Genomic DNA, 22722 nt, shown 5'->3' with positions numbered 1-22722 from the left:
TGAGATGGACTGGAAGTAGATCACATTGCCTGGGGCCAAAAGGTTATATACACACACTGTGGACTTGTAAGAAGAAAGCATTCATATTCTGCTGATTGGTAAAGGATATAACATATATTGCTACTGAAATCAGTGAGAGAGTCAACAGGAAAGAGACTCCAGGGGCACAAATATGAGTATTTTTTAAAATCACAATGACCAGTTCCACATTGCTCCCTTACCTCCAGTAAAGAACTGGGGTGGGGGCGGGGGTTTAAAATAATTAATAAGGTCTTTGGAGGTTTCCCTAGTAAGATTTGTAATTGCTTTTCTCCTTCCATCTGGACCTGACTTGACTTGCATTAGCAGTCAGTTGGTCTTCTCTCAGAAGGCTCAATGTGTAGGTTTTGTTTTCAAACCAGGGTCTAACTCAGGGATGGCCCTTTACTGTCCTGAGCTATGCTAGGTGGCCCACCAGACACTCAATAAACCTTCTGACTTTGCTGGGTGTCTTGCACTGGAAAGCTAGCAAGGTGGCTGAGCTGTTCATGGGTAGGCTGCATTAACATTGCAGAGCTTGATGGTACAATCCGTGCTCCACATGCAGAAGATCCTAGACTCAATTCCTGGCATCTCCTCAACACCATAAAATCTCCACAGAAAATATCTCTTTCTGAGATAGGAAATCACCAGTCAGTATTGACCAGCCTTCCCCAAGGCCCACGGTGACTATGGCTAGAGTGTCACTATATAGTTTCATTCCTAGGTGACACTGGATTTAGGCTGCATATTCACACCACACATTTAAAGCACATTTTCTCCCAAAGAATCCTGGGAACTGTAGTTTATTAATGGTGCTGGGAATTATGCTTTTCTAGGGGGGGGGAGTTGTTTTGTGTTTTTGAGAGTGGGAGGGAATAAAATACTTATCCAGCTTCCTGACTAGTGGGCCATCCAAGCCTTTCATCACAGTGAGAAATGGCCTCCCAAACATGCATATAAGCATTTTGAGTAAGTCTGCCCATTTATTTATTTATTTGATTTATATCCCACCCTTCCTCCCAGTAGGAGCCCAGAATGGCAAACAAAGGCACTAAAAACACTTTATACATCATAAAAAAAATCTTTAAAATATATTACAACAGAACATCTTTAAAAACGTATTGAAACCAAACATGTCTAAAAACATATTTTTAAAAAGCTTGAAAAACATCTTTAAAAGCAATTCCTCCACAGATGCAGACTGGGATAAGGTCTGTATTTTAAAAGCTCATTGAAAGAGAAAGGTCTTCAGTAGATACTGAAAAGATAAAAGAGATGGTGCCATTACACTAAAGGTCCACATCCAATGTTGTGCGGAACGGACCTCCTGATAAGATGGTATCTGCAGGATGCCCTCACTTGCAGAGCGTAGTGAACAATTGGGTATATAAGGGGTAAGACAATCTTTCAGGTATCCTGGTCCCAAGCTGTGTAGGGCTTTATATACCAAAACCAGAACCTTGAACTTAGCCCAGTAGGTAATAGGCAGCCAGTGCAATTCTTTCAGCAGAAGGGTGACATATTGGTGATACCCTGCCCCAGTGAGCAGTCACGCTGCCGCATTTTGCACCAGCTGCAGCTTCCAGACCAACCTCAAGGGTAGCCTCACATAGCACACATTACAGTAATGCAGCCTGGAGGTTACCAGTGCATGGACAACAGTGGTCAGGCTATCCCGGTCCAGAAATGTCCACAGCTGTCTCACCGGCCAAAGCTGGTAAAAGGCACCCGTAGCCACTGAGGTCACCTGGGCCTCTAGTGACAAAGATGGATCCAGGAGCACCCCCAGACTCCAGACATGTCCTTTCAGAGGGAGTACAATCCCATGCACAGCAGGCAACTGACCAGTTATCTGAATTTGGTAACCACCAACCCACAGTGCTTCTTTATTGCTAGGATTGAGACTCAATTTATTGGCCCTCATCCAGCCCACCGAGTCCAGGCACCAGTCCAGGCCTTGCTCAGCCTCTCCCAATTCAGATGTTAGAGAGAAATAGAGCTGGGTATCATCAGCATTCTGCTGACACCTTGCCCTAAATCTCCTGTTGACCATTCCCAAAGGCTTCATACAGATGTTAAACAGCATGGGGGACAAGATGGTATCCTGCGGTACCACACAGCACAACTGCCAGGGAGCTGAAAGATAGTGCCTCCGATACCCATCTCACCAAGTCAGCTCAGAAGGATACCATGGTGAATAGTATCAAAAGCCGCTGAGAGATCAAGAATAACAGGACTGCACGCCCCCTGTCCTTCTCTCGATAAAGGTCATCCATCAGGGCAACCAAGGCTAATTCAGTCCCATAACCAGGCCTGAACCCAGACTGGAATGAGTCAACATAATCTGTTTCATCCAAGAGTACTTGCATTTGCTGTACCACAACCCTCTCAATCACCTTCCCTGAAAAGGGGGTATTTGCGACCAGGCAGTAGTTGTCACAAACCAATGGGTCCAGGGTGGGCTTTTACAGGAGCGTCTGGATGACCACCTCTTTCAGGGCAGCTGGAACCACTCCCTCTCACAACAATGTGTTGACCACACCCTGGATCCACTCATTCAAACCCCCTCGTCCAGCTTTAATAAGCCAAGAAGGGCAAGGGCCAAGATCACACATTGATGGCCTCACTGTTGCAAGCACCTTGTCCTTGTCATCAGGCCACATAAACTGAAAACAATCCCAAGAAGTTGCAGCAAACGTTGCACTGGACACCTCACTGGAGACTACCATAGAAGTGGATGGGGCATCAAGATTGCTATGGAGGCGAAGAACTTTAGCCTTAAAGTGCCAAGGCTAATTCAGTCCCATAACCAGGCCTGAACCCAGACTGGAATGGGTCAAGATAATCTGTTTCATCCAAGAGTCCTTGAAATTGCAGCGACACGACTCTCTCAATCACCCTCCCTAAAAAGGGGGTATTTGCGACCAGGCGGTAGTTCCATGGTGGGTTTCTTCAAGATCAGTTGAATCACTGCCTTTTTCAGGGTGGCTGGAACCACTCCCTCCCACAATGATGTGTTGACCGCACCCTGGATCCACTTGGTCAAACCCTCCCGGCAAGCTTTAATAAGCCAAGAAGGGAAGGGTTGAGAGGACACATTGCTGGCCGCATCATCAAGCACGGTCACTTTGAAGACATCTTTACTCTGAGTCATGGCCATCCAACTCGTGGATTCGTGTCTTCCAGATTTGAAAGTCTTTCAGTACTGAGCATAGCTATAGCTCAGCTTTGTGTCTGATCCCTTGGTGACAAAACGCTGTGGAAGGAGTGACCATGGACAAAACCTCCTGTGTGGCGGATGAGTCAGCAGCCAGCACACTTCTGCTGTCATGTATTTAAATCAAATCCCAGAGTGCATGTAAGCAGCAAAAAGCTTACCTGTCTGACCAAGTCAGTTTTAAATCTGCTAAATCTGCCTTTTATGAGAGTTCCTTGTAATGTACCTAAGAACATAAGAAGAGCCTGCCGGATCAGGCCAGTGGCCCATCTAGTCCAGCATCCTGTTCTCACAGTGGCCAACCAGGTGCCTGGGGGAAGCCCGCAAGCAGGACCCGAGTGCAAGAACATTCTCCCCTCCTGAGGCTTCCAGCAACTGGTTTTCAGAAGCATGCTGCCTCTGACTAGGGTGGCACAGCACAGCCATCACGGCTAGTAGCCATTGATAGCCCTGTCCTCCATGAATTTGTCTAATCTTCTTTTAAAGCCGTCCAAGCTGGTGGCCATTACTGCATCTTGTGGGAGCAAATTCCATAGTTTAACTATGCGCTGAGTAAAGAAGTACTTCCTTTTGTCTGTCCTGAATCTTCCAACATTCAGCTTCTTTGAATGTCCACGAGTTCTAGTATTATGAGAGAGGGAGAAGAACTTTTCTCTATCCACTTTCTCAATGCCATGCATAATTTTATACACTTCTATCATGTCTCCTCTGACCCGCCTTTTCTCTAAACTAAAAAGCCCCAAATGCTGCAACCTTTCCTCGTAAGGGAGTCGCTCCATCCCCTTGATCATTCTGGTTGCCCTCCTCTGAACCTTTTTCAACTCTATAATATCCTTTTTGAGATGAGGCGACCAGAACTGTACACAGTATTCCAAATGCAGCTGCACCATAGATTTATACAATGGCATTATGATATCGGCTGTTTTATTTTCAATACCTTTCCTAATTATCCCTAGCATGGAATTTGCCTTTTTCACAGCTGCCACACACTGGGTCAACATTTTCATTGTGCTGTCCACTACAACCCCGAGGTCTCTCTCCTGGTCGGTCACCGCCAGTTCAGACCCCATGAGCGTATATGTGAAATTAAGATTTTTTGCTCCAATATGCATAATTTTACACTTGTTTATATTGAATTGCATCTGCCATTTTTCTGCCCATTCACTCAGTTTGGAGAGGTCTTTTTGGAGCTCTTCACAATCCCTTTTTGTTTTAACAACCCTGAACAATTTAGTGTCGTCAGCAAACCTGGCCACTTCACTGCTCACTCCTAATTCTAGGTCATTAATGAACAAGTTGAAAAGTACAGGTCCCAATACCGATCCTTGAGGGACTCCACTTTCTACAGCCCTCCATTGGGAGAACTGTCCGTTTATTCCTACTCTCTGCTTTCTGCTTCTTAACCAATTCCTTATCCACAAGAGGACCTCTCCTCTTATTCCATGACTGCTAAGCTTCCTCAGAAGCCTTTGGTGAGGTACCTTGTCAAACACTTTTTGAAAGTCTAAGTACACTATGTCCACTGGATCACCTCTATCTATATGCTTGTTGACACTCTCAAAGAATTCTAGTAGGTTACTGAGACAGGACTTTCCCTTGCAGAAGCCATGCTGGCTCTGCTTCAGCAAGGCTTGTTCTTCTATGTGCTTAGTTAATCTGGCTTTAATAATAATTTCTACCAGTTTCCCAGGGACAGAGGTTAAGCTAACTGGCCTGTAATTTCCGGGATCCCCTCTGGATCCCCTTTTGAAGATTGGCGTTACATTTGCCACTTTCCAGTCCTCAGGCACAGAAGAGGACCCGAGGGACAAGTTACAATTTTAGTTAGCAGATCAGCAATTTCACATTTGAGTTCTTTGAGAACTCTTGGGTGGATGCCATCCGGGCCTGGTGATTTGTCAGTTTTTATATTGTCCATTAAGCCTAGAACTTCCTCTCTCATTACCACTATTTGTCTCAGTTCCTCAGAATCCCTTCCTGCATATGTTAGTTCAGGTTCAGGGATCTGCCCTATATCTTCCACTGTGAAGACAGATGCAAAGAATTCATTCATACAGGAATTCTCCTTGTGTTTTGAAGGACTGTATTCCATCCTAAGTGTTAACAGAGGCATGAATTAAGCTTCATTATATGATGCAGTAAACTAACATCCACAACAAAACCATATGCTTCCAAGGAGAGAGAGAAAAATCAGTTAAGCCCGGCACAAAAGGGCATGATCAATATTTCATGAATGAATATAGACACATGGTTGTAAACCCCACATCATCATGCTAAGGATCTCCCTTCCACTATTATTGCTGAAGCCATGTAATGAATATTCATTTATTCCACACCTGCCTATTTTTCACAAGTTTAACAACCAGACAGATGTTTGTTCTTACTAAAAATGTGCTAGACAGAAAAACACAGGTGGAATTGCAGCAAAAAGTTGCAGTGTGGAGTGTCCCCTGGATTGGATCCTCTCCTCTCCCCCCAGGTTTTCAATTTTCCCTCCAGCATCCAGGCCACATTCACACCCTACATTTATTCCACTATTATTCCACTTTAAACATCAACAGCTTCCCTCCAAAGAATCCTGGGAAATGTAGTTTGTGAAGGGTGCTGAGAGTTGCTAGGAGACTCCTCCTCACAGAACTATAATTCCCAGAGTTCTCTGGGAAGAGAAAGGGACTGCCTGTCAAATCACTCTGGAAATTGCACCTCTGTGAGGGGAATAGGAGTCTCCTAACAACTCTCAGCACCCTTCACAAAATGCCCTCAGCATTGACTACACTTGCCTATTTTGGGGAGACGGATCCTTCTTTTACAGTTTTTTCCCCTAAAGATTTTCCATATTTCTGCAAGTCTCAGTGTTCTCCCTAGTCTGCTTCCACATCCCTCTTGTGCACATATGGTCTGAAGGCACATAAAGTCAGCTCCCTGCTGAAGTTAAGTAGGATCAGGTCTGGTCAGTGCCTGGATGGGAGACCGTCCAGGAACCATATGTAAGCCGCCTTGCTTTTCTATCATGAAAAGAAGGTGGGGTATAAATGTAATAAATAAATAATTCTAACAGCCAGAACATCAGAAATATAGGGAATGATAAGTGTCCTAATAGATATCAATGTTTTGAAAAATACCTCAGCAGTGACAGTGTGTGAAATGGCACTGCTTGGTGGTTCCCAATGCAATCCTATACATCAGTGATTCCCAAACTGTGTTCCAAACGGGGGCCGAATAATCCGCCAGTTTCCATTTCTTTCAGTTTCTCATTTTTCCAATTTTAATTTCAGTTCTCCACATTTCTGCACCAATTTGCAATTTTTTATTTAAAAAATCAGACTGAAAATTCTCCAGCACTTTAGTGCAAATTTCTCCATTCGTTTTGACTAATGCACACATTTTGCCAGCATTTTCTCATTATATAATGCATTTTTATATGTTATTTGCACTTATATATTCAATTTTATGGACTTTTCCTCTTAGATGCATTTTTGTAAACATTGATTGGTGAACTGTATAACTGAAGAAGTACAAATTTTGAAGGATGGCTATGTTTCCGTTCCCATTTTGTTTCAGAAATTGTGGATTTGATAGATTTGGCTTCAGATGTGAACTGAATAGAAATTCTTGTCCATCCCTAGTTTGAGTTGTGTTTTTAAGTCCTCATGAAAATTCGTCAGCATTTTAGTGTGCATTTCTCCTTATACACACATTTTTGCAAGCAAATTTCCCTAACAGAATGCATTTTTCTATGTTATTTTCACTAATATATGCATTTTTTATGCACATTGTCCTAGTATATGCATTTTTGTACACAGTTTTGGTTGGACAACTGCATCTCATAATTTGGAAAAGTGTGAGTGTTCCATTTCATGCATTGTTTTAAAAAGTGCAAATTAGGTAGGTTCGCATTAAAATTGAACTGAACCAAATTTCTCCCCATCCCTAAGTGTGCACAGGATTGCCACCCATGATGTTAGGCTGAGGTTAATCCAACAGAAAATACACTCCGGGCCTACTGAACACCAGCATGCCTTCAGTGAGGGGCACTACACCTACGGACAAATGCTGGAGAATGCAATAAGCCACCAGCAGATCTAATTCATCTACTATAGAACTGTCCAGTAATCAAACCCTTCTGAAAAGAAGTACAGGCTAGAATTAACTTGGTTCTGGACAAATCTCTATTAATAGGAGATACCAACACAGTAATTGGCTACATTCCTGTCAGACTGGGGCTATCAAAGGGCAGAAAGGATGGTTTCACTGAGCCATGCTAACACCAAAACAAATTGTCCTTCAACATTGAAAAGCCTAGACCACACCAAGCACAGAAAGCTGGATATAAGACCTTCTGCAACTAGCAAATGCGCTCTACGTAGGGCTGCCTCTGAAGACAGTTCGGAAGCTACAGCTAGTGCAAAACGCGGCTGCCAGATTGATAACAAGGACCAAACGGTCCGAACACATAACACCTGTTGTGGCCCGCTTGCACTGGCTTCCAATTTGCTTCCGGGCCAGATTCAAAGTGCTGGTTTTGACCTATAAAGCCTTATACGGCGCGGGACCACAATACCTGTTGGAACGCCTCTCCCTATATGAACCTGCCCATACACTGCGTTCTACATCGAAGGCCCTCCTCCGAGCTCCGACCCACAGAGAGGCTCGGAGGGTGGTAACAAGAACTAGGGCCTTCTCTGTGGTGGCCCCCGAACTGTGGAATAGTCTCTCCAATGAGGTGCGCCTGGCGCTGACGCTGCTGTCTTTTCAGCGCCAGGTTAAAACCTTCCTCTTTTCTAGGGCTTTTAATTTAACTTAATTTAATTTTAAAATGTGCTGTAATTGTTTTTAGATCTTTTATTCTCTGTACTTCGCTGTATGTTTTATTGGATTTTATTGTATATTGTATTGATTTGTTGTTCACCGCCCACAGAGCTATACTAGTGGGGCGGTATAAAAATTTAATAAATAATAAATAATAATAATAGCAGCCCATGAGGCAATTCTGCTCTATTAAACTACACAAAAAGTCAAACTTCCAAGAAATTTGAAGTAAATTTTTGGAACTTTTCACTGAATAAAACCTACAACCAAAAGAAGTGAGGGGACAATACAATGGAAGGGAGGACACTTCTCCAACTCAGTGGTTGTTAATCTGGGACCCCAGAAGAACACTGACACTCATTTATCTTAATCCTTATCTGAGCATATGAAGCTGGACACTGCATAACAAGTCAAACAACTGAACATCAGAAATGAAATGTATGTAAAGAAAAAGAAAAGGGCACAAGGGCCAAAGGAGGTAGGGGAGGAAATAAGGGATTGTATTGTTTTATTGTAATCATGTGAAATCCCTAATAAACTATACATTAAAAAAAAAAGAACTGCACCTTTAGCACTACACAACACCAAGACTGGAAATGTCAAGGATACCTATCCTTATTTGCTTTTCAAGCAGAAACAAAGTCAGTATTTTCAGCTGAGCAGATAAGGAGCAGATGATGATATGGATGATGCTGTTTTTTTCTGTCTATGTAAAATCTATTTTTACCTCTATTGAATGAACATTTGCCAAGCTGTCTAGTACATTCTATACTGCCACCATCTGGCCTTTGGAAAATATATGCATTTCCTAAATCCTGGATTCAATAGCAGTGACTTAACTCATGAAATTCTATGGGATTTTAAAGGCTCCCCTATGCAAATGACTCCACCGTAGCAAACCTGAGACCGAACTCCAAGCCTTGAAAGAAGTGCATGTTCTCTGTCAATAGCTATTGCTCTGCGTATTTCACAGAAATATAAGATGTAACTTCTGTATCCAGGCCTATAAAAAGTTCAGCGATTTCATCAAAATTAAATGTTGCTTTGATGATTTAAATATAGACATTAACAATGCAGCCAAACTAATAATAATTTCATTTTTTATCACAGGCATGCTAAACGTTACATATATTTTTGATACAAGCAATGTTTCAAGGTGTTTTGGGGTATGCTATGAAACAGACTTCATCAGGGCCTTATCCACAAAGGCATTATGGAAGGAATGAGTTGTAATTACTGATGTGGTCAATGATCTGCAAAGCTGACAAGACTAGGGGCTGCAGCAGATACAGAAAGAGCAGGCAGAAGAACCATTACAATGCGGAGGGCCTTGATCCCCTTGATATCTGTGAAGTACCCAACACTGACACCAAACATGCTTTTCATTCCTTGTAAAATTCAAAATAAAAGCATCACGAGTTCAGCTATATAGGAGCAACACTGCATGCAGCTACAAAGTAGGCCTCTTAAGTAGGGTTGCCATATTGCCCGGTTAGCCGGGTTTTGCCCAGTTTCTATGCATGCCACCCGGCGCCCGGCTAGCCCCTTAGGTGGCCCGGATTCTCAGCTTTAATTTAAAAAAAAAATTAAGTTTCTAGGTGGTTCGGTTCTCGAGATATGCATAAAAACGTCAGCCGCCCCCCCCGACTGTTAAATCTTTCTTTAAACAGTACTGTATGCACTTCCTAGCTTTAACACCGCCCGTTCAGGATTGCAGCCAATCAGGGATTGTGTTTCAGTTTCATTGATCTGAGGCAGTGTCTAGAAAACAAAATGGTGGTTTCACCCCCTGTTTATCTGAAAATCTCATAAATTGGGTAAGTATATACATTTCAGTTTTTTTTCCTCTTGTGTGCAGGAGTCAGATCTTGGGCAGTGTTTTGAAAACCTTCCCAATGCTTGCTTTTTGTAAGAGCAATAGTAATCCCATATGCCCAGAGTAAATCCCATTGAATTCAATAGGACTTACTTTTGAGTAGACATGGTTATGAATGTGCTCAAAATCAATGGGACTTTGGAGTGAATGTAAAAAAGAATTGTGTTTGTGTTCTAACTCTTTCTGCCCCCTTCTCCAGTCCTATTTTAAAGCAAGTAGGCAGGGCTTACTTAGGTATTACAGTTTTTATTCTGTAGGAAAGTAATACTGATTTTTTTAAAACTAATACTGATTTTTCTGCAATGACCAACTGGTTTGACAATAAACTATTATATGGGCTGTATGTATTTATACATCTGCAGTGTGTGCGTGTGTGTGTATGGAGTCTTTCCAACACCCCTGTGAGGTAGGGTTGGAAACCAAGGCAGCTCACAACAAGAAATAAAGCCATTTAAAATCCAATAACCATAAAAACAAGTATAAACAGTTGCAAAACAGCGTAAAGTGGCATGATTCGGAATTTTGGGTTGTGTGAATGAAGTTGCTTATCACTTGAAGTTGCAGTTCTGTCCCTGTTTGAGTAAGCCCCACTGAATACACTGGGACTTGCTTCTGAATAAATAAACCTAGGATTGCACTATAAATATCTTTACAGTTTGTGTAAATAATAAATATATTTGATAGTCATGCTTATATAAATACTTCTTCATTTATCATATTTTTGGTTTTTCGTTAGGAATCCTGACTGAGATGCTTAGTTTTTTGCCTTACTCATAGGAATCTTGTTGTGGTTGGTATGGTATTACATTTAGGAAAGTGTTACTGCCTTCTGTGTTTTTTTTTCCTATTTGCATTTCACTTATCTTTAACCTCACTCCGTTACAGCCATAGAAGCAACAGCAGCATATGCAAGATAATTAACTCCCATTAGTGATAAGAACAAGAATTTATAATTATTATTTCAATTAAAACAAGAGGCTTATCAATACTTTGAAGAGGACCAGATATTTATTTTGTTTCTGAGCCCAGGACTGGGTCTTTCATGATGCCCGGGGGGGGGAGCAGGAGAGTAGTCGATAAGACAGACATCCTGGCATTGATAATTTAATTAGCAAGGTATGTGTGGGGTTGTTGCACACTTCCAGGCCCAGTTTCATTTTGAGTATGGAGGTGGAACCTGTGTAGATGTGGTTGATCAAACGGAGAAGAAATTTTGAGTTAAGCAAAGCTCTGCTTTTATAAAACCTAAGAAACATACAGATACTTTGAATGTCTGAGTGCCTGCACCAGTGGAATACTGGAGGAACTTGTAAAACTTGCTGCAACAGTATTTAGAACTGAGCATGTGGTGTGAAAGACTCCTTTTCCTAACATTTTGGCTTCTTGTTTTTCTCCACCCACTGCATCTTTGAAATATATCGTATATGGTTAACCGTACTGCTGCCCTGACTTACTTTATGTTTGTTGCTATTTTGTGTTTTTATTATGTTTTTATATTGATTGTGTATTTTTATTGTTTTTATTATATTTGTAAGCTGTGCTGAGCTCTGTTTTTAACAGCAAAAGGGCAGGATATAAATTCTCTTAATCAATCAATCAATACTCCATAGTGTTGGAAACTAGAGTCTAGGCATTTAAGGCTGAAAATGTTGCTTTTAAAAAAAAGATTTCTCACATCTTTCCCCAGCTTTTGGTGGTAATTCCTAGGCACAAAAACAAAACAACTGGACAATCCAAATATTAATATGCAGATATTGTGCATAATATGCAAATAATATGCAGATATTTGCATAATATGCAAATACTTTACATAATATGCAAATTAAACTGCCCAGATTTGTGGAATTGGAATATGGCAACCCTACTCTTAAGTCCATCCTTGTCACTCTGTTGGCTATGTGTTAAAATCAGTGAATTCAAGCAACACAAAGAAAGAGCTCCTTCTACAAAATGAGAATGAGCTCTGATTTTCATATGATAATAGCATTTGCTCTGCAAGGAATCAATTGTCTCAGAGCTCATTTGCATACTATACAGAAGCAAAGCATGGAAGAAGAGAGATTTCTATTTGCATCTTAAACACCTTCACATGATGTCAAAGCAATTCCCCCCCACTAATTAATCTTTAGTGGAAGGAATTGGCCTTGTAACGAGCCACATCTTGGGCAAGTTAGCCAAGGCAACTGAACGGTTGTAGCTAATGAATCCCAACTGGAAATTCTTTGTTGGTCTCCAACCAACCACATGAGATTTCTAATTGTGGTTATATTTGCAGTAGCTTTCTTAATGGAGCATAATTCTGAAATATCAATGTGCCTAACACAGTTGCATTTTTAAAGCTCTATTTAAACTGTTTAGCTATCTCCCAAATTCTTCCAAGGTTATAAAAGATTTCTACCATTTAGAATACTGTCACCACCATTTATGGCAGAATCAAGAGGCAGAAATCAAGATGATATATATATCAAAATGAAGCATCTTTTATTTTACAGTATTGGGCAAGCCTAATGACTTTAAACTAGGCATCAGATAGTAGTTCAGGGGTTGCCAACACAGTTCCTGAGAACACCAGTGTGTACTCCAATACCTCCTATCAGGAGATTTGTGCTGCAGTGTCACCAATATGCAGATGACACGCAGCTCTATCTCTCATTTAAATCTTCACCAAGGTTGGCTGTAGAAACCGTATCCAAGTGCCTGGAATCGGTGAGTGGCTGGATGGGAAGGAATAAGCTGAAGCTGAACCCTGACAAAACCGAGGTACTGTTCGTGGGAGACAAGGGAAGGTTAAGGGATTTGGACCTGGTGCTCAATGGGGTACAATTGCCCCTGAAAGACCAGGTCCATAGACTCGGGGTCATTCTTGACTCCCAACTGTCCGTGGAAGCTCAGGTTTCGGCTGTGAGCCGGGCAGCGCTGTATCAACTCCATCTGATACGGAGGCTATGCCCCTACCTTCTCAATCATCTGCTCCCATCGGCAGTACATGCCCTGGTCTCCTCTCGCCTAGACTACTGTAATGCACTCTACGTGGGGCTACCCTTGAAAGTGGTCCAGAAGTTGCAACTGGTACAGAACGCGGCGGCGCGCCTGATTAAAGGCAGCCGCCAGCAAGATCTTATCACTCCAGTGCTAAAAGAGTTGCACTGGTTACCAGTTGCTTACTGGGCCTAATTCAAGGTGTTGGGTTTGACCTTTAAATCCCTATATGGTTTCGGCCCAGTCTATCTAAAGGAGTGCCTCCAGCATCATCAGCTATGCCGCCCAACAAGATCAGCCTCAAAAGACCTTCTCTCCATCCCATCAGTCAAAACAGCCAAACTGGTGAGGACTAGAGAGAGGGCTTTTTCAGTTGTGGCCCCCACCCTGTGGAACTCCCTCCCAAATGATCTCTGCCATGCCCCTTCCATGATGAGTTTCCGCCAGGCCTTGAAGACCTGGCTCTTCAGGCAGGCTTTTGGGGTTGGCTAGATTTTATCTTCATTGTTTTTAGATTTTTAATGTCTAGGTATTGTATGCCTATTTTGTATGTCGCCCAGAGTGGCTGGAGAGCCAGCCAGATGGGCGACTAATAAATTCAATAAATTCAAAATAAATTCAAAGCACATCTTGAACTTGGCCTGGTAGCAAATCAGCAACCAGTGCAGATTTTACAGCAGAGGTATTATGTGCTGAGAAGGTCTGACTCATGTCAGCAATTGTGCCACAGCATTCTGCATTAACTGTAGGTCCTGGGTCAGGTTGTGCTGCATGGGGATTTCTGTAACCTTGGCTGACTGGCTGCCAGGAGTTTTTTTAGGCAGGGGGTTGACACCCCTGCTTGGATATGGATATCTTTGCAGAGGATCCCTATTCAAGCTTTACCAACAGCACAATCCAAACTACATCTACTGAGAAGTAAGTCCTATTGAGTTCTATGGGACCTAGCCCCTTAGTAACTGTGTTTAGAATTGTAGCATTCAGGGGCATCCATCTTTATTCCTGAGTGCTCCCATCTAACATCTCCACAACACTAGGCTCCTTTCTTCCTACAGTGCCTTGTGGTGACTGGCCTAGCCTGAGGGCACTTAAACTCTTCTTGCCAGAAGCAAGTAGACTAGATTAAATGTTCCCTATCCAGGCTCCATCTCTGAGCTAACATTTCTTTCTTAGTTTCCAATTAGAGAAATGTTTTTGTTTGAATTGTATGCTCAAAGCAACTGTGGCTGATGCTTAATGTATCATGCTTAATGACATCACTAGGGCCCGCCCCTGAAATCTCAGGGTTTGGGATGCTTCTAACCTGATAATCCTAGTTTGAGCAAGATTAGAAATGTTTGAAACAGTTTTAGTATTACAAGCAAATTACAGCAACTGGCAAGCCTTTTCTTCTTGCATAAGGAAATTTCTTAAAATAATTAGTTGAATGTGCTTGTTTGGGAGATGTATATAAATAAATTCTATAGAAAATATTGCAAAGACTTGGCAACCATTATAATCTTATATTTGGAGAGGTTAATTTAAAATAAGTAAAAGGGAATAATGTGAGATATACAATAAGACTATGCAAAACATTTGGTTGCTCATTTGGTTTCTCTTCCTAATAATTTGTTCTTTGAGTAATGAAGCAGTGATGTTTAGATTGCGTGTGTATTAAAGTCCCTCACTTGTTTTAAATTTAACAAAAATATTTTTCAAATGAGTAATAAAATATTTACCATTTATGTGCAATTACATTTTTTCCACTGTAATCACCAATGGATATTTTAGTATGGGCTTCTTTAATTACTTAATAATGCAATTTTATGCATGTCTATTCAGAAGCAAGCAGAGCTTGGAAAAGTTATTTTTTTGAACTACAACTCCCATCAGCCCAATCCAGTGGCCATGCTGGCTGGGGCTGATGGGAGTTGTAGTTCAAAAAAGTAACTTTTCCAAGCTCTGGAAGCAAGTTCTACTGAGTGCAATGGGTCTTACTCCCGAATAAGTGGTTACAGAACCCCACCCAAAATCAGGCCAAGGAGTTCTCGCTAGTCTTATAAGCACAGTATACTAAACAACTTTTCAGTTGATCATTCAGTAACACAAAGAGGCACCTATGCTGACATCTGGCAAAATGCAAATTTAAATTTAATCAAGGAGTTGATTGACTGATGGATTGGCTAAAGGGGAGGCAACTGAACAACTAGTATTTACTAATAAAATGGTGGGAAAGACATCAGCCACTGACAGTGTAAGCCTCTACAGGTCTACTCAGAAGTAAGTTCCATTGAGTTCAATGGAGCTTAGTCCCAGGTAAGTATGTACAGCATTGCAGCCATCAATTTACTGACATGAGCAGCTTGGCAAACTCTGCTTTATTTAGTTCTTCACAGCTTCAGTTCCTAATGCAGCCAAAAAGCTTCCTTCAGTTGTTGATGCAATACTGACCTCTACGTTTCCATGGTAGCTCTCACATTGCCATCTCTGTCAACAATCTGCTTCCAGTTCTAATTTAATCAGGCTCATGCTATTAATAGAAAGATTCCATGGGCAGCTATTCTATTCGTCTTCTTTAAAATCTAAGGAAGAGTTATTGGTGCAAAATCAAATTGTAGTTTGCACCATTCCATTCAGGTTTCAATAGCTCATTCTTGTTCCCCTTTCAGGAACAATTCACGCTATCCTTGGAAAGGTTCCTGTTTTCTAGCTGAGTTGCAAAAAACCTCAATACTTTTCTCTGCTCAGGTTCACTTTTTTCTCTTCTTGCTACTCGCACTCAAAAAACCATTGGTTTCAGCTCTGACAGGTAGGCATCACTTGTATTTCAGGTTGTAGTCTAGTAGGACCATCAACTAGCCTTAAGTGCCTGTTAAGGAAGTGGCAGAGGCTTGTATTCAATGAAGTTCTCCCATTAATGCAAGGACTTCCACTGGCACAACAGGACTTTGTCTCCCCACACACCATCTGTGCTCCCTCCCCCCCAAGTTTGTTCTGGGGGTCTCCCAACCTTCAGATTAGGGTTGGCACATAGGTGTGTGCAGAGGAGGAGAGAAAATCCCACCATGCAAGTGGAAGTTCTTGAGCTAATGGGACAACTGTGTTGGATACAACCAGAAACTTCAGGGTCTGATCCAGGAATTCTACAGTCTGGACCTGCCCTATAGACTTCATATAGACAGTGTGGGCTCAGTGTGGGCTATTTTGGGTAGTAAGGAGTATGCAGTTTTGCCCCTTACAGTCTGCAGGCCAGGTGGAAGACCTTGTTCTTTACCTAGCCTTTTTAATTGTATTTTAAATTTAGCCTGTAAATTTATCTTCTCCCCTGTGCAAGAAAGTTTTTTTAGCTGTCTTTTGTTGATTTTAATTGTTATATATTGTATTTTAATATTGTTTTATTGCAACCTGTTTGGAGTATATTTCTTAATGGACAGCAATATAGATTTTATAAATAAATAAAATCTCCAGAAAGAGCTGCAAAAGGCTCCAGACTGAAAGCCTGGAGAGAGCTACTGTCTATCCAGGAGTAGACAAAGCAATGTGGTGACTCAGTATAAGGCAGTTTTCTCTGCACAGTAGGGCCCCGCTTTGCGGTGCTCCGCTTTGCAGCGTTGCACCGATACAGTGGTTGGCAATTGCAGAAAGGTCCCGCTCCTACGGCACTTGTTCCACTTTTATGGTGTTTTCTGTGCGTCGGGCACCATTTTGGACAATGTTAGTCAATGCGTTCCGCTTTACGGCGGATTTCAATTTACCGTGGCAGTCCAGAATGGAACCTGCCGTATGAGTGGGGCCCTACTGTATTAGCACAAGTATGGCAATTAGGAACAACAAAACGTTGTTTCTTTTCTGTTGTAGTCTGGAGCACCCCATGTAGGAATGGACAAAACTGTCAATTTCAGTTTCTCTCAGTTTCTCATTTTTCCAGTATAAAGTTCAGTTTGCCACATTTCTGCATCTGTTTGTGATTTTTATCTCTAAAAGGTGCTCAAGAATCTTCATCTGTACTTTAGTTTCCAGTTCTCCTAATATGCACATTTTGTATGCAATTTTGCTTAATACACACATTTTTGCAAAGCAGTTTTCCCTAAGATAAAGCACTTTTGTATGTTGCTTTCACTCATACATGGATTTTTATGCACACGTTCTCCTAATATATGCATGTTTGGACACTTTTATTGGGTAATTGCTTTACTAATTCAGAGAAGTGCAAAATTCAAATAATAGCTGCATCTGTGGTTTCAGGAAGTGAATTAGGTAGGTCCGCATAAAAAGGCTAAGTGAAGCAAATTTCTCTCCCTTATCATTTTTCTCTCATTGCCAAAGCTCCCGTCATCTGCAGTAGTTGTGCTGCATCAAGGCCTAGTACAAAGCAATGGTGGCTGGTGATTGCTGGACCTGGTGGGGTAGCTAGAAGATCATGGGGACATGGTCATGTTGTTCAACCCCCCCATTCTCCTCCTTTGCAAAATACTGTGGACATTGCAGTTTTACAAATAGCATCTAACTAAAATGAAAAGTGTCTTTGGTTCATAAGGGGTACCACAATAATTGTACATTAGTCAGGATAAGTCCTGCTGAATTCCATGCGGATTGCTCCCTGATAAGTATGTACAGTTAGTCTTAAAGATGCAACACAGGACTGTTAACAAGGGACCCCATAAATTTCCAAACCTAAGGGAAAATATTATCCCCTCTTTCAGCTTATTCACTTTTTTTCCAGAATGAGGAATAAGTTAGAGGGATATTAAGTGGTCAGGACCTAGGAAGCCATGGTTAAACTCAGCCATGAAACTCACTGTGTGAACTTGGGCTGGTCACTGTCTCTCAGCCTAATCTACCTCACAGGGTTGTTGTGAGGGTAATATGGGGAAAAGGAAACCCATGAATGCCACCTTGAGCTCCTTAGAGGAATCATGGAATGCACATAAATAAGTACTATTCAAAATAAAAAGTCTCTCTCCAGCCTGCCTGCCTCAAGTTTTGAACGGGAGGAGGGGGCAGATTTGGAATCATGGGGGGGGACCCTAAAAAACAAAGAAAAGAATCTGAGACACAACCCAGATATTCAGGCCTACGATAGGTTTTTTTAAAAGTGTGAAGGCAAGACTCTTGCCAGTGGGCTTACTGAGAAAATTTTTTTGTTGGCAATAACCTACGCAATCAAAGTGTGACACAGTCTAAAGCAGCATTTCCCAACCTTTGGGTTCCCAGATGTTGCTGGACTACAGTTCCCATAATTCCTGACCCTTGGCATGCTGGCTGGGGCTGATGGGAGTTGTAGTTCAACAACATCTGGGGACCCAAAGGTTGGGAAAGGCTGGCCTAAAGGGTTTACCCTGAGCAGGAAGATACATGATTAACAATTGTGAGCCTCAGAAATAAGATTCATAACTGGATACCTCTTCCCAATCGCCATAAAAAGAGGCTAAATTGAAGGTGTTGGGTTACAATGCTCTAGTAGAAGGCCAATTCTGAATAGGAATTCGGGGGGAGCATGATTTTATTGTGGAGGAGCACCAATGGCTTTATGGCACAGCTAGAAAGTTTCCTTCCTTTTATATTCAGATTTTGGCATTATTGTTTTCAAAGAAGGACTTGTCTATATTGTATGCGAAAGAAAAGAATAAATCCTCATGTCTTGTGGAGATGTTGCTTGCTCTTATGTTAAATTATAAAATAGGCATATGCATAGGAAGCAGTCTTATGCTGAATCACACTGTTGAGCCAACTAGATCAGTACTGCCTATACTGGTTGGTAGTGGCTCTCCAGGGTTTCAAACAGGGAGATTCCTATCCCTACCCGGAGATGCCGGGGATTGAACCTGGGACCTTCTGCATGCAACATAGATTGTCTAATATTGTGCAACAGCCATCCCTCAGCTTGCGATGAGATTTCTACTGAACTTAAAAGGAAATTGGGATGGTCTCTGTTAAGTAAACCATTGCCTAATGAAAAATAATCAGATTTATCAGAGACATAGAGATATAAACATGAAGATAAATGTTTCAGGAAGCCGGCAGACAGAAAAGTAAGTGCCTCAAAGTTCTGAAGAAGCATCATTCAAGATTGAGGAGCCAAGGCCAAGGTAGGGGGGTTGTCAAGGTAACAGTGACCTGCCCTCCTTTGTGACATCTCTTGCTGCTATAACCAGCCACAAATGTCCAGTGTGGGAGTTGGGAGTTAGGAGTAGATCTAGGAGCGGAGGCAGTTAGGAGAGTGGGAGAGAGTCAGTGGTTTTTAGAGAGAACAGAGGAAAGTTTTATATTTTTGTGTATATTTTTCTTTATTTTTCCTTTATATTTTGTTTATTATTTATTTTATTTATTTATATTTTTCTTTGTTTTATTATTAATATTTTTCTTTATTTGGTTTACATTTTATTTGTTTTATTTTATTTATTTTCTTATTTATATTTTGTTTATTTCTAATCTTGTATATGTTTCATATATATTTTTGTGAATTTCTTATAGATCTTTAGGGTTGGGGTGGGGTAGAGGTAAAATTAAGGGGTGGGGTAGTTTAGGTGAGTATTTAGGTAGTTAGTTTAGACAGGGCTGTGGTGGAGGTGGAAAGAGTTGTCTTTCCAAACAGAAACATCATCATGTTCAAAATGTAAGTAGGAATTCTTCTGCTTCTCTTTACAGTCTTAAGGGGGGCAGGTTTCCCTTTGTAGCCTTGCTCCCCTGGAGGTTGCTAGGCCGATCACTCCACTGCTCTCCTGAGCTCAGGGGCTTCCCTTTATGGTCCCCTTGCACATGCCTCCACCACCATTTGAGCTACAGAGACCAGGAGGACTCTCCCTCTATAGTCTTATCTGGATATATCTACAGACGAGAAGCATTCTTATATCTTGACTCCCCTCCTGAAAAGCGTAACTCCTCCAGACTTTTTCCCTGTGCTTCCATTCTCCCTCCCATTTTATTCCCTTTCCTCCATTTTTCATCTCTCCCACTGTCTATCTCATCACACTTACCTGGAGTGAGTCCCACTGAATACAGTAGGATTTGCTTCAATGTATTCTTGATTGTGCACAGGGCCGCTAAAGTAATAGTGACATGCTCTGCATTGTGACACATCCTCCTGCTGGATGACCTCCCGGGGAACACTGGCAAGTGCAAGTCTTTGAAGGGAGTAAGGGAGAGAAAGAGGAGGACGAGGAGGAAAGGAGAGGAGGAGGAAAGAATGCATGTTAGATAAAGTCATGTTATGAATTAGGGGCTTATAGGTTTAGGGAGTTAATCTGAAAGAGGAAATCATATTTTTTATAATGTAAGTTAGATTTCTTGGTGGTTTTTCCTTTCGGGTTCTACCACTGTCCATCAAGCTTTAGATTGCCAGGGGACCATCCCTTCCCAGTCACTGTGGGATTATTCTCAAAAGATCATGCTCAGGACCAGTTTAAATGCTTCATATAAAATGGCTTGCCATTTTCCTTTGTGTGTATAATGACATGAAGGCCATCTCCAAGTTTAGGAGGGTTTTTGACAAGGTTTTCCTATTGGGTTCTACTCCTTTCTACAAGATGCTCACAACAGCAAATGCATATAAAGTCTGGAGGTGTCAGGTGCTTCAACCCAGTTTCTTGTTCTCCTCCCCATTCTCTCCTAGGTTGAAAAGGCGACTCAAGTTCCTTCAGAGTTGCTGCAGACAGTGCAAGGTCCACCCCCTGGTGAGCAAGAAGGAAACTGATATCCGAGTCATCTACGTGAAGCCCAGTGACCAGGGGGTGGAGACGACCGACTCTTTTAGTTCAGGTGAGGAAATGTCCTATGCTGAGGGGGAAATATTGTGAGGCCAGTGAGAAGCTAATTGGGTAAGAAGGAGACGGGTTTCCAATTCCAGAAGATTTTGGAGGCATCCCTTTGGAAGATGGGAGAAGGTCATTATTTTGCTTTACTTGTGCCCTTTCCCATTATTTCATGAACAAAGTTCATCTCTACATCAATTTACTCTCTGAAGATATGGGAAAGAGAATGATCCCGAAGAGTTTTGCCACATCTTAAGTCCTGCCAAGAAGGTACCACCACCACCATCCTCACTGAGAGCCAGCATGCTACAATAGTTAGCTCAGGGGACGCCAAGGTGCCACCTGCAGGCACACATATGTCCACCAAGGCTTTCTATGCTGCCCACACAGTGCCCACACTGAAGTTAGGGTTGAAACAAGCATTTTATTTTAGTCCACAGAATAAATTGCAATTGGTGCATGGTTGCAGTTTGGTGTAGAGCCTATGATAGTTTCCCCATTTTTTCTAGTGTATATACAGGTTCAAAAAGGTGGATAACCCCTGAATTGAGGACCTAGAAGACCAGGGTTCAAATCCCCACTCACCCTGTCTCTTATTATCTCTTAGCCTAACCTACTTCACAGGGTTGTAGAGAGATTAATGTGGGCAGGGGGAAGAAGCAAGTATGCCAATTTGGGCTCCTTGGAGGAAATGGGGGATATAAGTGTAATAATAAATAAATACAAATAATGAAATATCACTTCTCTTCTTTTGTCTTCCATCCAGATGATCTCATAACAGAAGATTTATAGGTATCTGGCAAGGATTTGATTAGTGCAGTTCCCCACTTAGGAAAATTCAATATCCAAAGAAAGAGTGGCAAAAGAGATGGTCTCTGCCTTGCATTTTTATGCAGTATGGTCTAGCTTTCCACCATATACCAACCAGCCCCAGTTGGACTTTGACTTACCACCAGCCTTTTTGAGACTTTGGAAATGCGACTGAGAAGAAAATCACATTGTCCATGTAGCTGAACTTGGATGGCAGGGGGCAGGAAACCCAGACCTTGGCCTTACAATTGGACGTGTGACTATGGATGTAGATTGAAGATGTTCACATGTAGCATTAAGCGCAGGGGTGGAGATTGGGTATTTGGGAGGTTATTACATTATGGGGTTTTTTTCAATCTCTTTGAAAAAACTTTGAAATAAATACTATGTTATTTAAAAAATAAAAACTATCCCAATATTTCTTCAAATTACACTAAGTAGCTCAATTTACTTGGACATCTAAATGCCCCATCTTTGAAATCGGTATTAAGCCCACAATGGAATAGCCCAATGGATAGTTAGCTGCCACCACCTACTGAATAGACTGCTGTTTTTAGGCTGATGTAAGCCTGCAACAACTGCCTATATTAGCAAGCAGGGCAAGTTTAGAAGCTAGGAGCAACCTTTTATTATTTTACTGCAATTCCATGTCTATCTAGCTATATAATAGTTTTGTGAGCATCACGCTGCAGTTTGCTTGGCCCCAGAGAGCTTTCCATGGTGACAGCCAGGCCAGACACAGCGGAAGAGCAAGCTTGTGAAGCACACGCCCAATGCACGGGAGACAAATGGAGACAGGAAGGAGTAAGGGGGGAAGGTTTAGCAGAGGAGAGAGAAAGGCAGGAGTAAAGCAGGGGGTGAGAAGGTTTAGTGGAGAGAAACGGAGAGATGGGGCGGCAGCAGCGGAACAGGTGAGGCAAGTGGGTGAGGAGTGCACATGCGCCAACTGGCACACCAGCGCCTGGAGGCACTAGGGACATTGGCAAGGAAGGCACAGAGGAAGGAGGCAGAGGTGTTGGCACAGGCAAGCCATGAAAGAGCAATCATGACAGGCTGGGGCAGCTCCTCAGCAACTTTGTTGCTCTGTTCCACTGCCGCTGCCTGCCTCACCAATTACATTTCAGGCTCAGCGATGGAGGAGGAGGAGGAGGGAAGTGGTGGGCAGCAGGACAGTTGCTGAGGTGCTGCCCAAGCCTGTCCTGAGATTTCCCCTCTGACCTGTCTGGGTCGTCTGCCTCCTTCTCCCTCCCCCGCTTCCCTTCTCCTTGCAGGACAAGGCT

General features: G+C 42.2%; 1 long non-coding RNA gene across 1 annotated transcript; it reads left to right on the top strand.

Moving 5' to 3' along the window:
* Positions 1 to 18898: 18898 nt before the first annotated feature.
* LOC133387899 (uncharacterized) lies at positions 18899 to 21764 on the top strand. The gene is made up of 3 exons (XR_009763600.1): positions 18899 to 18970; positions 20494 to 20639; positions 21399 to 21764. It is a non-coding gene; the product is annotated as an uncharacterized LOC133387899 (long non-coding RNA).
* Positions 21765 to 22722: the final 958 nt, after the last annotated feature.

Source organism: Rhineura floridana, chromosome 6, assembly GCF_030035675.1.
Source record: "Rhineura floridana isolate rRhiFlo1 chromosome 6, rRhiFlo1.hap2, whole genome shotgun sequence".
Taxonomy (NCBI): Eukaryota; Metazoa; Chordata; class Lepidosauria; order Squamata; family Rhineuridae; genus Rhineura; species Rhineura floridana.
This window is presented reverse-complemented; position numbering and strand designations above follow the sequence as displayed.